A 14216-nucleotide genomic window follows, 5' to 3' on the forward strand; every position below is an offset into this window, starting at 1 on the left:
TTTGATAGGTCTAAAATATTCAATCTAACTTCTGAGAAATCACATAATATATCAAGTAAATTAATAACACAATAATTATATTTCTCACGAAAACATTTCCATAAAATTGTACGTATTTACTAATACTGGTACTTGTATATTTGGTATATTTTGTCCTTGAGGGCAACTCCTATTTTAGGGGAAGTTTGAAAATTAAACAGTTATGAAGTCATAGTGTGTGTTTAGTATAACGTGAAAGAGTTTTAGTAAATTATTGAAGACGGACAATTTATTAACGAGATGTGACCTGCAGACAAAGTATGCGAGAAAAAGCTGCAGTTTACAAGGTAAACCATTATCTCAATGTATTCAAATGGATATAATAATAATAATAATAATAATAATAATAATAATAATAATAATAAAACTAGTCATCCATGTATGCAATGAAGGGGCAAGGGAGCTCTCCGTCGTACCCATTATCTCCTGGCTTAGTTGCCTCATACGTTGTGCGTTTTCGGTATCCATCACCTGTTAGGTTCTGACCTGTCTCCAGACAATTGAATAAACAACCACCATAATTTGCATTGCTAAATCTTCGATCCTGCTACGAGCAGCTTATTCGAAGAAGAAACCTACTTAAATCGCTGAAAATAAACTTAGAACAATTCTTGTAGCTTATTGCTCTAAACATAAGACTACATGTGATTACTGTGAAAACTATAAACCCATCAAATCGACTCCAAATAGCGTACCTTCTTTTATTATGTACACGACCAATGTTTTTCTGAGACATTTTCAAACGAAATAACCATGCAACACATGGGACCTGGCTCTTTCAGGGATGCCCACCTGTTAGAAACGGATTCACGAATGCAACCTGTCGATCTTGGACAATCATCGCAAATATAGCCCACACGATCATTATGTTGAACTAGTACGAGAAACAACTCTCCATTCTACCGTCCAAGGTAAATCTATTTGTTTACTCATATATCAGAGGCAGAACAACGTTGCATACTTATCAACTCTGAACACTGATCTGTGTCATTAGCCGACGAAGTATGCATTGAAGGGGAAAGAAACTGTCCACCATACTCCATTATCTCCAGGCCTAGTTGCCTTTGAATGATGCCACTGTCACTTATGAGGTTCGAAAAAGTGTCCAAATTGCTGATGACTAAACATATATATATATATATATATACATATACACATTACTAACTAGAAAAAGGATGTATGCAAGAGATACCGAAGGCGTGAACAAACCAAACCAAATCTAACCTATCACTGATCTCTAACCTTAAGATACCTCTTTATTTTTCCAGAAATATGTTTATTTATGGTCCTTCAGTTTGGGGATGGGCGAAGGGCTAACAACATATCACCGTTAAAAACAGCTTGTTAAGAATCCATACAGTAAGACCGAGACGTAGATGGGAGGATAATATTAAAATCGATTTGATGGAGGTGGGATATGACAGAGAGTGGATTAATCTTGCACGTGATAGGGACCAATGACAGGCTTATGTGAGGGCGGCAATGAACCTGCAGGTTCCTTAAAAGCCATTTGTAAGTAAGTATGTATATTTGTAAAGTTACAGTATAATCATCACTCAGTTTCATTTCATGAAAAATAGCTCAGCACAAATCAGACGTCAGTACCGTATGTGTTGCGTAGCAGGATCTAAGATTCAATCTTACATTTAAGAACGGTCTTCACTCTTCCTTTCACAGTAAGGAACCTGTTTTACATGTCTCTAAGTTGTAGGTTACGTTACTTTTTGTTGTAATAATTAGGGTGGGAGAATATTCCATATTTTATTGTCATTCGTATTGTATAGTTTTATCTCCTGGTTGAGTGTTAGAGAAGGTCCTATGGCCTTCTCTCTTCAAGATTAAATAAAACACGTTTTTTACCGTATTATTATTTATTATTATTATTATTATTATTATTATTATTATTATTATTATTATTATCGGTATTATTATTTTTATTTGGTGATATTACCGAATTATACTAAATATGATAAATAATAAAATAGAGTAAAGGTCAAGTAGTTCAAATACTCGTCTTAGAGACATGATGAGAAATTTAAAGTGCCGGCAGTGCAGGAGAACCACGACCAACCCAACGCCCAGGAAGAGCTTCATTAAGAGTTACAACGTTGACCCCATCAACAATAAAGATTTTCGCGTACTGCGATGACATAATGGGCAGGTAGCGTATTATCCTTTGCCATGAGAATGACGGTACACAGACTGATCTTTGGACAAGTAATGGTTCATATCTCAATAAAACTCGTCTAAAGACCTGTTTTTCATTTTATTTCTTTAAGTTTAGGGGTTTATGTTGGTTATTTGGTTATTATAGGGAGTAACGGGACTTACTGGCCTCTCTGTACATACAAGGTAGTTGACTTGTTCCATATTCTAGCTGCAAGCATGTATGAATACCATGGAATGTTAATAAATACAGTACAATACAATACAGCAGATCCCTGAGCTCGTGTTACTTTGACGTAACCGGGCAGTAGGCTACATGAAACCTAGGGCTGAAGATGACAAATTACGACCTGAATGACAAGCGTAACCACCATATCGATTTTCAAAGCATCTGTTATCCCGTTAAAACATGTTTTTTTTTTCATATTATAGTCAATGACATACTGTAATTTAATGAACTAATACAATATGCTAAGGCTGAGAAAGCGACAATTTTATCATTTGGCTATGAGTCAGACCGTTGCCTACGTGACCTCTATAGTATCACGTAGGCAACGGTCAGACATTCCAGGAAAACACGGCCACTCAGATCTCTCGTGGAGGTGACGATATCATCACGAATAACGACGAATAAGGAAGCAGTCTGATGAGAAGTGCGTGATGAAAGTTTCACATTTATTCCAGTAATTTCTAATATAATTATTATATTTATGAATATTAGCATATAACAACCTTTAAGAGTGCCATAAATACATGAAACTGCGCTACAGTTCACAGTGGGACGGATTGCGATTCTAGCCGGAACAAAATTTAATAGCCTATTGATAAATTCCTTTCGAATCGTTGAAAATAGCAAGGTGAAGGTAAATTATTATGACATTTGATTAAATATTTGTATGAGAATTATTACTTTAGTATAGAATGCCTATTTTTTTTTCAAATCATTCAGTAGTAGAAATTGCATACAACTAATGCGAATAAAAAATTAAAGTAAACAGAAATTTTTTGCCACATTACTATGAAGAGAAAAGTAATATATGTAGTAAATGTTATGACTCACGGGTAATGTGCTAGGAGACGTCGTTGCACATAGGCCAGTTTTACACTAATCCTAAACATCTTATTAAATATTGAACAAGTTCTGAATTATAACCTAAAATAAGACACTTTCCTCGACACTTATTCATAATAAGGTGAAATGAGCAACGCATCTTGTATTTTTGGTCCAGGAAAAATGCTTCGTTTAACCGTGGTCTATATGCAACGACGTCTCCTAGCAAACTACCGACTCATATTTAGAAATCTGAAGCGTCTGTTGTATTTTCAGAAGTGTCGGACCCGCTAGCGCTACTGTCGTCCTCTTCTTGGGGTTGCAGTTGAGCAGTGCTGTTGTTGGTACTTGTATCAGTTTAATTACCTTAACTTACAGTTTTGATTTTCTTGGATTTGTATGTCGATTGATCTGGGATATGATGGGATCAGAAGATACTAACAACATGTGTAGGACATCTTCTAAATTTCTCTCACGAGAACACTTCCTAGCGTGATCTAACCTATACTTTCGTAAGCCCTTGTGTCTTGCCTCTTGAGCATCTTCAGATAACATCCCAATAGGAAGTATCGCAGTTTCCGCAATTTTTCATCCATGTATCACTATTTTATGCACGTTGGATGGCATGTAGTACCATGGATATAATTGTAGACATAAATGGGCTGTATCATTGGTGTACTACTCAAACGCCTCAATATACTGTATATTGAATATCCACATGAAATGGTGCGTAACATTACAGACAATCTGTGAATGAGGTCTTATTAATGCCCGTATTATTGGCTGTAATTTGTTGGTTTTCAGAAAACCGACGTGCAGTATTGTCATCATTTGATGTTCCAGGACCACCACGTTTCGGCTTGTCAATAAGAAGCCCTAATTGAGAACGAAATCTAGAAATAGTCTCCTCTTTTCTAGCTGCAAAAATATATTTGTTGTTGCCTCTGACCTGCCAAGAACATTCTTTTTAAAGAAAATAATCCGTTTCACGGTGGCACTGCATCCAACTTCTGTTAAAATTACTTCGAATATTTTTCAAAATATTACGAATGCACGTCTCACTATTAGAATCACACGTTTCAATACATAATTTGCTCAAAATATATGTATATAATCCATCTAAGTCGCCACTTTTATAGGCAAGTATTGGAAATAGATCACGGTATGAAATCACTGGTAGTAGTTCCAAGTCAAAAAAAAAATTAATCACATGCAGAGCGGTCAGTAGGAGCAAATGAAACTAGGTTAGTCTTAATTGCATACTTAAACCTATATTCTGACATAAAAATAAATGTGACTCTGTGTGACTCCTGTTATAAGTCAACGTTTGCTTTGATAAATAATTAAAAAAAATCATGCCGTTTCTAAAAATTCAAAGATATTATGTACATACAATTTATATAATAATTATCTACCAACCTTGTTCTTCATTTTCCATTTCGGAGTCACAAAATGTTTCACTCCAGATCACAGAAAACAAGGTTGCTTCTTACACAATTTCAGCGTGACTGAACAATAAAACTGGTTACAGAGGGGAATCCTCGTCAACATCATTGTATGACGTCCGTATGTTTAGTGTCAAAGCTTCTTTCTCATAATTTCAAAGGCATATTGATTCCGTTAAGTTCAATGTTAATTGAAAAATGAGCCACACATCTCATTTCCCTTAATCACGAACTTACTGGCATAGAAGAAGCCTTATAGGTCTTAAAGACTATTAACAATCATAATTATATGAATGCTGCGGAGGAACTATATATTACCACCTATTCTAATAATAATGATAGCCCGCTCCTTAACGAACAATATCCAAATTCAAATAACCCGCTGTTTAAAATCACACGCAAGTAACGGTCACTCATCCACTAGTCGTGCAACATATACAGTTTTCGTCATACGCTACCACTTAATGTAAAGATCAGTCGTGCCTCACCGTCCTCATGGATTTCAAGACGTTCTTCCATTTTTTGTAAGTATTGTTTTAGAAGATTTAAATAATACTTAAATGCTTCTAAATATTCTTTCATTCTATCCTTACAATTTACAGGATTTTTCCTGTTCTCCATAACGGCCACATGACCGACCTGTTCGTAGCATCTTCAAATCTATCTTGAAAACTGTATCTGCAATGACAGAAGAGTTTTGCTGTTCCCTTGGTTCACACACGCCTCTTTCAACACAGTGATTCTACACACGTGGTGGCTTTTTGCTATGTTATATTCTCTGTTTTTAAGTGATATTACAGTTGTAACTTTGGTTTTTAACGTCATATACCAAGTGTTCACTTTTTATAACATTTTCCATTCGACCTACACAACCTGAAGATGCCAATCAAAATTGGCGAAAACGTTTATTTTTAAATCTGTGTAAATGTTATTATAACATGTTTTATTGTGTTTTATGTTAAGTATTGACTGAATAGAACTCATTTTTTCAATTTTTTCTCATAGATAAGCATTCTGTGATTCATTAGCAACAACTTGAGATAGGACACGCATAAAAATGGGAACATGTGAAAATAGATTTTGTTCCGGCTAGAATCGCAATCCGTCCCACTGTCCAGTTGTTTATTTACGTGTAACAAATTAGTTGTTGCAAGAATGGTTATTGTTGCACAATATGGCGTACTCTGTTACGTGTTATACAAGGACAGAGCTACTGTATTATCTGTTTTATATCATGTTTTCAAGGCAATTTCAGAACACGGATTCCTTCCTTTCTCTCATACTTAAGAATTCCAACCTTGTGCACACAAAATAAATTATTGGCACTGAAAAGTGCCTCTTCGTAAGCATGATGATGCGCATTCGACAAATGCAGACAAATCTGTTCTTTTTAGTATATTAAGATATAATTATTATCAGTGAGGAATCCGTATACTGAAATTTTCCAAATTTTCATATTCCAAACTACCTTCCCTCTGAAAATTACGTAGGTAATTAATTCATTTTATTCGTCAAAAAAACTTAGTGTCTCATGCTATAGAAAACTATGTGCCATCTGGTAGGATTGTAGAGAAGGCCTTATGGCCTTAATCCTGTCAGATTAAATAAATAAATTATTATTATTATTATTATTATTATTATTATTATTATTATTATTATTATTATTATTATTATTATTATTATTATTATTATTATTATTATTAAAATTTGAATATTGCATATTCAGGCTTTTGAAATCAACTCTGTCTCATAATAGTGTTGTTTTATGAACTCTAACATGAAATAATTGGCAGTAAATTAATGTTTACAGGATTCCTGAATCAACTTAGCTACATCAATAGCAACCCCACCAGCAATAGAAATGGTAACGAGAGATGAAAGTGTAGGTATCTGTATTACTTCTATCTTGACGAGCATGTGCGGTAGATGAACTAGGAACTGGAACTCTCCAATTATCTGCATAATGGTAGAACAAGGCTATGCAAGGCCTGTAAAAGTGGTTACAGCAATTATGCTGTAATCATTTGTACAGGCCTTGCATAGCCAGATAAGTTTAGCTAATTATGCATTTTTCACTCGCATATCGAGCATCTTTTGTTCTACCATTTAAAGTGCGTAATTGAACAGATTTAAAATCAAAATGAAATACAGTGTGTCGGGCTTGAATATATAATAAAACAGAAATTTATTACTGGAAAACTAATCAAGATCTTTCCACACAGGTTTTCCCACATAAACAGCAACTCAAAATATTATTTCGTGAACATTACTTATGTCCCAGCCACTACAGGGACTTGATAAAACACCTTGAAAACGTCTTGGATTTGGTCAATTCCATTGTGACGGGTGTTACTTTCAGAAAGAGATTCTTCGAAATTTAATTGGAATACAGTAATTAATAAAATATTTTTACTAGTTCTTTTATACTCCAATGAATCTCCACTTGTTGCTTGTCAGAGACAACTAATTATTTTTTTTCTAAACATTATTTGTCAGGTGATATAAGTGAAATAAACAATGTGACGGGTGTAACATGAAAAAGACATGCATAAATTAATGATACAGTTTAACTGATAACTCTGTGAAGTTCACAGTTTGAATTAATTGTGTAACCTATTTTCAGTGAGAGGAAAGTTCAAGGAATCGAGTGATATAATGGATGTAATTAAAATATTAAACCCTACACTTACAATTTAATTAACCTTATGTGACGGGTGTTACTTAATAATGTGACGGGTGTTACTTGTCTGAAGAAATTTCACATTTGGTTTTTTTTTTTTGGTTCAAATCATAGAACATATATTTTCTGTAGTTCACTACATAGACTTAAGAGTACTGGTAGCCTAATATCAATGGTAGACATATGTTTTCAAAGTGTGCTATTTTTTTTAAGTTAACTTTCACTTAGTAAATTACAAATATGATGTTGATAGCTTCAAAATTGTACTTCTGGCGCTCTAAAGTAAATTAATACAAATATTTAATAGAAACAATAAAAAATACAGCCATAAAATCAAAATAGTGTGGCTAGAAGTACAGATTCGCTTTTGATATTAAACTGTTGTTCCTAACATAAATTTACTTTTTAGTATATATGCTCACTTCAACAAATGCTAAATATAAATTTATATTTCTCACAATGGAATTTAATAAATTTTACTAAAACTGTAATTACAAAACAAAATACAACAACTTAAGCAGCATCATACTCAGAGCTGTCTCAATTTTTACTATTTGGACAGCTTTTCCCAGTGACTGGAATTTCGTTTCACTGAAAACACTAGTGTTTATTAATGCAGCTTTTCTTGCCCTTTAGTTTTAAACTTTCAGTTTTGTTTTCTTACTGTGAGCAGTAAATTCTTTTCTTGATAGCTTCTTTGTTCTCCTAAGCTTGTACCTCTCTCTCTCCTTCTGCAAATAGTCTTCATATCTGTGTTGTTTGGGCAAAGGGAGATGTCATAAAATGAGCTTGGTGATAAGTGAAATTTAAACTTGGAACTCTTACTGAAAATACTTTTCTACACAAAACACAACAACTGCTAGTATTCTTTTCATTTTTGCACACTAACTTGTATAATTTAACTTGTGTGTTCATCTGGGGAACAAAATTCCTTCTGCACAAAAAATTACTTATCCCCCTTTACTCGAACACCACAGAATTTTATCTTTATTTAATTTTCTTCGCCTAGGGCATTCAGGTTGCCTCTCAGCTGCTGATTTCCCCATTCTGCAATTAAATATATACGATATCCAGCTATCTCAAAACGTTAAAATAAATAATTGCATGGTTAACATGCAGCTTCGTGTATCCTAAAAATGCAGCAGCTTAATCGGCACTTATTTTTAGGTTATGCTAGTGGTTAATATCTTCAGTAATTCATTCCTTGTTAAGTAAGCAAAGTAGAAAAGTACTATGATTAACTAAAATAGAACATAAGTACGTTTACCTTTGTAGCCTATAATTTTTATGTAAATCAGAACTTTCGACCAAACATTCAGCTTAATGTAAATTTGGTGGGAAATCTTTCAGACAAGTAAGATTATGGAGGAAACAGGTATTGACGACTGTTGATAACTTAAACTTCAGATTTACCAACATTTGAAACCTATTTAATAATGTGTTGTGGGAACTACCTGCAATAAATCAAAATACAGAATTCCTGTGTTCTCTGTGCTCTAATTTTGTAACACCCGTCACATTAAAACACTTGTTATTCTTATTTAAAAAAAAAAATTAAAAAATACTGTATTTTTGGCATCATATTTTGACTTTGCTTTCAAAAATTGGTGCCTTTAGGACAAAAACTGAGAGTAAGAGAGTAACTTTAAGCATTTTCTGTGACGGGTGTTACATAAAAACACTTATTTTAAAAACAGCGAATTTTTAAACTCACTGACATTCATAAAAGTAAATTGACACTGATTTTAAAGTCTTCTCTTTCTGTTAATAGAATTACAACAGAGAACAGTCTTGTGTATTAATTTTAAGTTATGGTTTGGCAACAAACTGCCAAAGTAAATTTGACAGATCAGAAGTACACACTAAAAATATTCACTTCGGATGTATGTAAAACAAAGATGAATTAAATAAATCGAAGTTTTCTGTTAATTTCTGTAAATATGAACTTTCCTGATTCGAACACGAAATTTAATTTTTAACTTCAATGTCCAACCTATCGTGGAATTGACCATTTATAGTATTGGGTAATTTGCTAGGAGACGCCATTGCACATAGACCACTTTTACACTAAACTTAAATTTAGTTTGTGCAAAGTATATAAAACCCTAAAATAATGTAAGGAAATGTTAGGTTAGGTTATTTTAGGGTATTAGTATATCTTGCAAAAATAAATTTTAGGTTTAGTATAAAAGTGGCCTATATGTAACGACATCTCCTAGCAAATTACCTAGTATTGATTACTAGAAATTGATGTGATCACTGGGAGAACTGTTAGTCGAACCATCCCGCCCTAAATACGTATCTTACTTATATACGAAAATCGTCGTGCGTGAATGAAGAATAGGCCATATTTCCTTAATGTAACAGTGGGGTTCAGTGTCGTCAACGTAGTAATAATACTACACACTTAATCGAACCTAACGTAACTTTTCTCATAATACTGTGTACCTAATCAAACCTAACCTGTCACATAATACTACATACATGTAATAACATTCTTCACATCTAGTATAATTTCGTTTGCATGTATCGCTTCTGATACCGGTAGCCATCTTGTAGGAGTGGATAGTAATTCCAGGAAGAAAGTATGGCGACTTTCATAATAATTATATTTAGTTCGTTCAGTGTATATTTTGTAATATATTAAATCTGTTAATGTAGTAATAATTATATATATATATATATATATATATAAGGCGCATCCAGATAGTAAGTTTCCCGATTTTTTCCCCTTGGAAGTAAACTTAATTAGCTGTGTCAATTGCGCATGCGTAACAGATCTATGATGTATCAATCATATACCAGCCAGACAGGTCCCGCCTGGTGCCAGTAGCGTAGCAGCAGTGGTCCGAGGTTTGGTCTGTGATAAAGTTCTTTAATGCACAAAGCATTGCACCAATTGAAATTCATCGGCAGCTCTGTCAGGTCTATGGGCCGAACATCAAGAGTAAGCAGATGGTGCGTCGCTGGTGTAGGCAGTTTTCCGAAGGTCGTCAAAGTGTCCGTGATGAAAAGCGCAGTGGGTGACCGTCCCTCATCAATGATGATCGCGTTGAGCTGCTGCAGCAGTGCATCATGGAGAACCGTTGCTTCACGATTACGGAGCTGAGCAGCCATTTTCCGCAGATATCGCGATCCTTGTTGCATGAGATTGTCACTAAGAACCTGCTGTTCAAAAAAAGTGTGTGCCAGGTGGGTGCCGAAAAACCTGACACCCGAACACAAAATGCAACGTTTAGGAGCAGCACCGACATTTCTGCAACGGTATCATGATGACGGCGACGAGTTCCTCGACAGGATCGTCACGGGCGATGAGACTTGGATTTCGCACTTCATCCCAGAAACCAAGCAGCAGTCAATGCACTGGCGGCATAGTGGATCTTCGGTCAGGACGAAATTCAAACAGATGCTGTCGGTATGGAAAGTGATGTGCATGGTGTTCTGGGACAGGAAGGGCATTCTGCTCATTTACTTCCTTCTAAGAGGTAAAACAGTGAACAGTGACCATTACTGTGAAACACTGCGAAAATTGCGACGTGCCATTCAAAACAAGAGGCGTGGAATGCTTACTGCAGGTGTTGTGCTCCCCCATGGCAATGCTCGTCCACATACAGCTCGGTGCACAGCAGCTGTTTTGACGGAATTTGGCTGGGAGTTGTTTGATCATCCACCCTACAGTCCTGATCTTGGTCCCAGCGATTTTCACGTTTTCTTGCACCTCAAGAAATTCCTGTCCTCCAGTGAGTGTTTTGGCAACGACGAAGAGCTGAAGACGTCTGTCACACGCTGGTTTCATTCACATGCGGCAGAGTTCTACGACAGAGGGATACAAAAGTTGATCCCACGATACAAATGTCTCAATTCTGATAGTGGCTATGTTGAAAAATAGCTGAAACATTGCTGTACCTGTTGCCAATAAATGTTTTCCTGAAAGTGTGTGTTCTTCTTTTTTTAAAAAAATAGGGAAACTTATTTTCTGGATGCGCCTCGTGTGTGTGTGTGTGTGTGTATATATATATATATATATATATATAATATATGGTACAGTAAGAATTGAAATGTTTTATGGTTGTGATAAAAGTATTGAAAATTGGTTTATGGCGCCACATTGTCAGTGATAAAAGTGTGCAATATTCTTTCAGTTGCCAGTGGATACTATATCTTGACTGCTATTTTCTACAAAAAGTATTTTCCACAGCATCTCGGTATGAGCACCATTTGTGGCATGACAGATGTCCAACCTATACTCAATCTCTGCTCATGTGTTAGACAATATTATAGGCGTAACACCCAGTGGCGTAGCGTCAATGTAAGCTAAAAAGCTCAGCTTCTCCAGTTAATAATAATAATTTCATAATAAACCTGCAGTTTATGAACAAAATTATTTATTAATTTTAATAGAATTTATATTTATGCATTAAATATTGTGATGCGGCAGCTCAAGATGATTTGTGATGCAGCAGTAAACAAGAAGCCTGCACTCACCAGCTTCCAAGCAGACTGGTTTCTTTCACTCATTCTTCTGTGTAACCCACCCCGCAGATTTTCCATCCCTTTCTAACTAAACTACCCTGGTCGCAAGGCTCGCAAGAAGCTAGCTTTTACATTGTGAAAATAATTTAGTTTCCGAGTTATCCCTTTCTTGAGTTGTGTTCAGTTGAAGTGTTAGTGTGCATTGTGGCTGATATAATAAATAATGAGCGAAATAAGTTCCTGACACTAATTTACTTGAATTTTTAGGACAGTTTTATTATCAAGACTGACTTACGAACAAAAGTGTGATTTAGAAAACAAATGACCGACTCTGTTGCCGTCACTGAAGGACACAACCAAAACACAGACGCATACTTACGAAATGATACGAATACTGTACCTATTGACTGTTAATATTGTGATTTTCTAAGTATGACAGGGAGTGAGCTAATGTTATACGTATACGTGTCTATTTGTTAGAGATATGTGTAAACCATGAATCATATTTTACTGCGTACCATTTGAGGTCATGCCTTATTGGAGTTACTTACCCCAACTTAGAAACTTGTATTGTAGCACTTAGATAATCAAACTGAATTTTTAATTTATATAATCAAGTACTTTCATTTATTTTAACTAGGTTTTCTTCAAAATTAGGGAAGCAGGCAGCATAATAAGCAATGAAAAAAAATATATATCACCGCACATCCACCTGGCGGAGGCTTCTTTTCTTACAATGGCTGAGGTACTCACAGCCACCACCTCACCAATTACAGGTTAAGACTATATTTTTGTAATACGTTTTCTAATATGTACATGAAAGACAACTTGAGTTAGCTTCCCTGCTCAAAATTTCATGCTACGCCACTGGTAACACCACAGTCTAGTATGTACAGTCACGAAGCTCAATATGTAGTAAATATGCATCTACAGATAGTTGCTAACCAGTAGGATCGCTACTATCTCCTCATTACAGACAATGCAAAATAGTATCTGCACAGTCTATTGTTCCTGGTACTCTCATAAACTTAAGCTTCGTGACTGTATATACTAGACTGTGGCAACACTCTAGACTTGATGGTTTTTTCGGGGAGGAGGAACTGTCGTATGACCCTGAATTTCTTTAGTGCGCACTTTGAGAGAATCACATTGGTATGGATGTGTTTCGTGGGGTTTTCCATGCCTCAAATTCTGCAATTGTGCTTATGCACTTTCCCAGAAATGTGGATCGTTACCTCGTCTGAAAAGTAGATTCCATCAAGGAATGCCTCATATCTTTCAATTTCTTGTAAAATGGATGCTGGGAATTCTCTCCAGCATGGCTTGTTCCGATGTCTGATTTTCTGGCATAATTGACACCATGTCGTTTCCAATGCGGAAATGCACATGCGCAAGCATTATGACGTCATGCAACCCTAGGGCACCAAACATTTTGAGTTGCTGTTTATGTAGTAAAATTCGTATGGAAATATCTTAATTAGTTTTCGAGTAATAAATTTCTGTTTTATTATATATTCAAGGCTGACACATTGCATGTGAAGTTTTAAAATGTTGTAAAATTGTAAAGTAGGCTACATATAAACTTAAAAACATTTAAACAGGAATGTGGTGCTGTATAACTGTTGTCTTTACAATTTTCAGCCATTATATTATCGTAATATGGCGGCCGGGTAGCTCAGTTGGTAGAGCAGCTGGCTACGGACTGGAAGGTCCGAGGTTCGATCCCAGGTGGTGACAGGATTTTTTCTCATTGCCAAACTTTCAGAACGGCCCCGAGGTTCACTCAGCCTCCTATAAAATTGAGTACCGGGTCTTTCCCGGGGGTAAAAGGCGGTCAGAGCATGGTGCCGACCACACCACCTCATTCTAGTGCCGAGGTCATGGAAAGCATGGGGCTCTACCTCCATGCCCCCCCAAGTGCCTTCATGGCATATTACGGGGATACCTGTACCTTTTTATATTATCTTAATATATAAAATTGAATGTAGGTATGTAGGTATGTGTGTGTGTATGTTCTCTATACAAATCTACATGTTTTGACCGATATGTGCCAAAGTTTGCACATTTAACCTTCATAACCAGGAGAAGAACATAGGCTACATTAAAATTGTGCAAATGGAAGTTAAATTAATTAAAATTATAAAAAATAAAAATAAATAGATCAAAAATTCACGTATAATATTAAAATGCAAAATCTTCTACAGTCAATTGTTTTTTATTATTGTCTGTTGTATTCAACATCGACTTTCACGAGGCCATGGAAATTTTAACACGAAATTAAATTACATTGTTGTTACACATCATGAAGGCTAAAACTAGATAATTCATGCAATAAATATCTTTACGCAGTCCAGGACCGTAT

General features: G+C 35.4%; 1 protein-coding gene across 6 annotated transcripts in view; it reads left to right on the forward strand.

Annotated features, from left to right (window-relative positions):
• The first annotated feature begins 2782 nt into the window (after window positions 1–2782).
• LOC138691794 (uncharacterized) overlaps window positions 2783–14216 on the forward strand; it is a 31642-nt gene continuing 20208 nt past the window's right edge. For 3 of the 6 annotated variants that reach the window (XR_011329962.1, XR_011329963.1, XM_069814203.1), the window contains exons 1-3: window positions 2815–3068; window positions 3533–3600; window positions 6512–6583. The gene's annotated coding sequence lies outside the window, so the exon portion shown is untranslated. Of the gene's footprint in view, window positions 3069–3532; window positions 3601–6511; window positions 6584–14216 lie in introns of all 6 variants that reach the window. The other 3 variants (XM_069814204.1, XM_069814206.1, XM_069814205.1) reach the window with 3 other exon arrangements.

This window comes from Periplaneta americana, chromosome 16, assembly GCF_040183065.1.
Source record: "Periplaneta americana isolate PAMFEO1 chromosome 16, P.americana_PAMFEO1_priV1, whole genome shotgun sequence".
Taxonomy (NCBI): Eukaryota; Metazoa; Arthropoda; class Insecta; order Blattodea; family Blattidae; genus Periplaneta; species Periplaneta americana.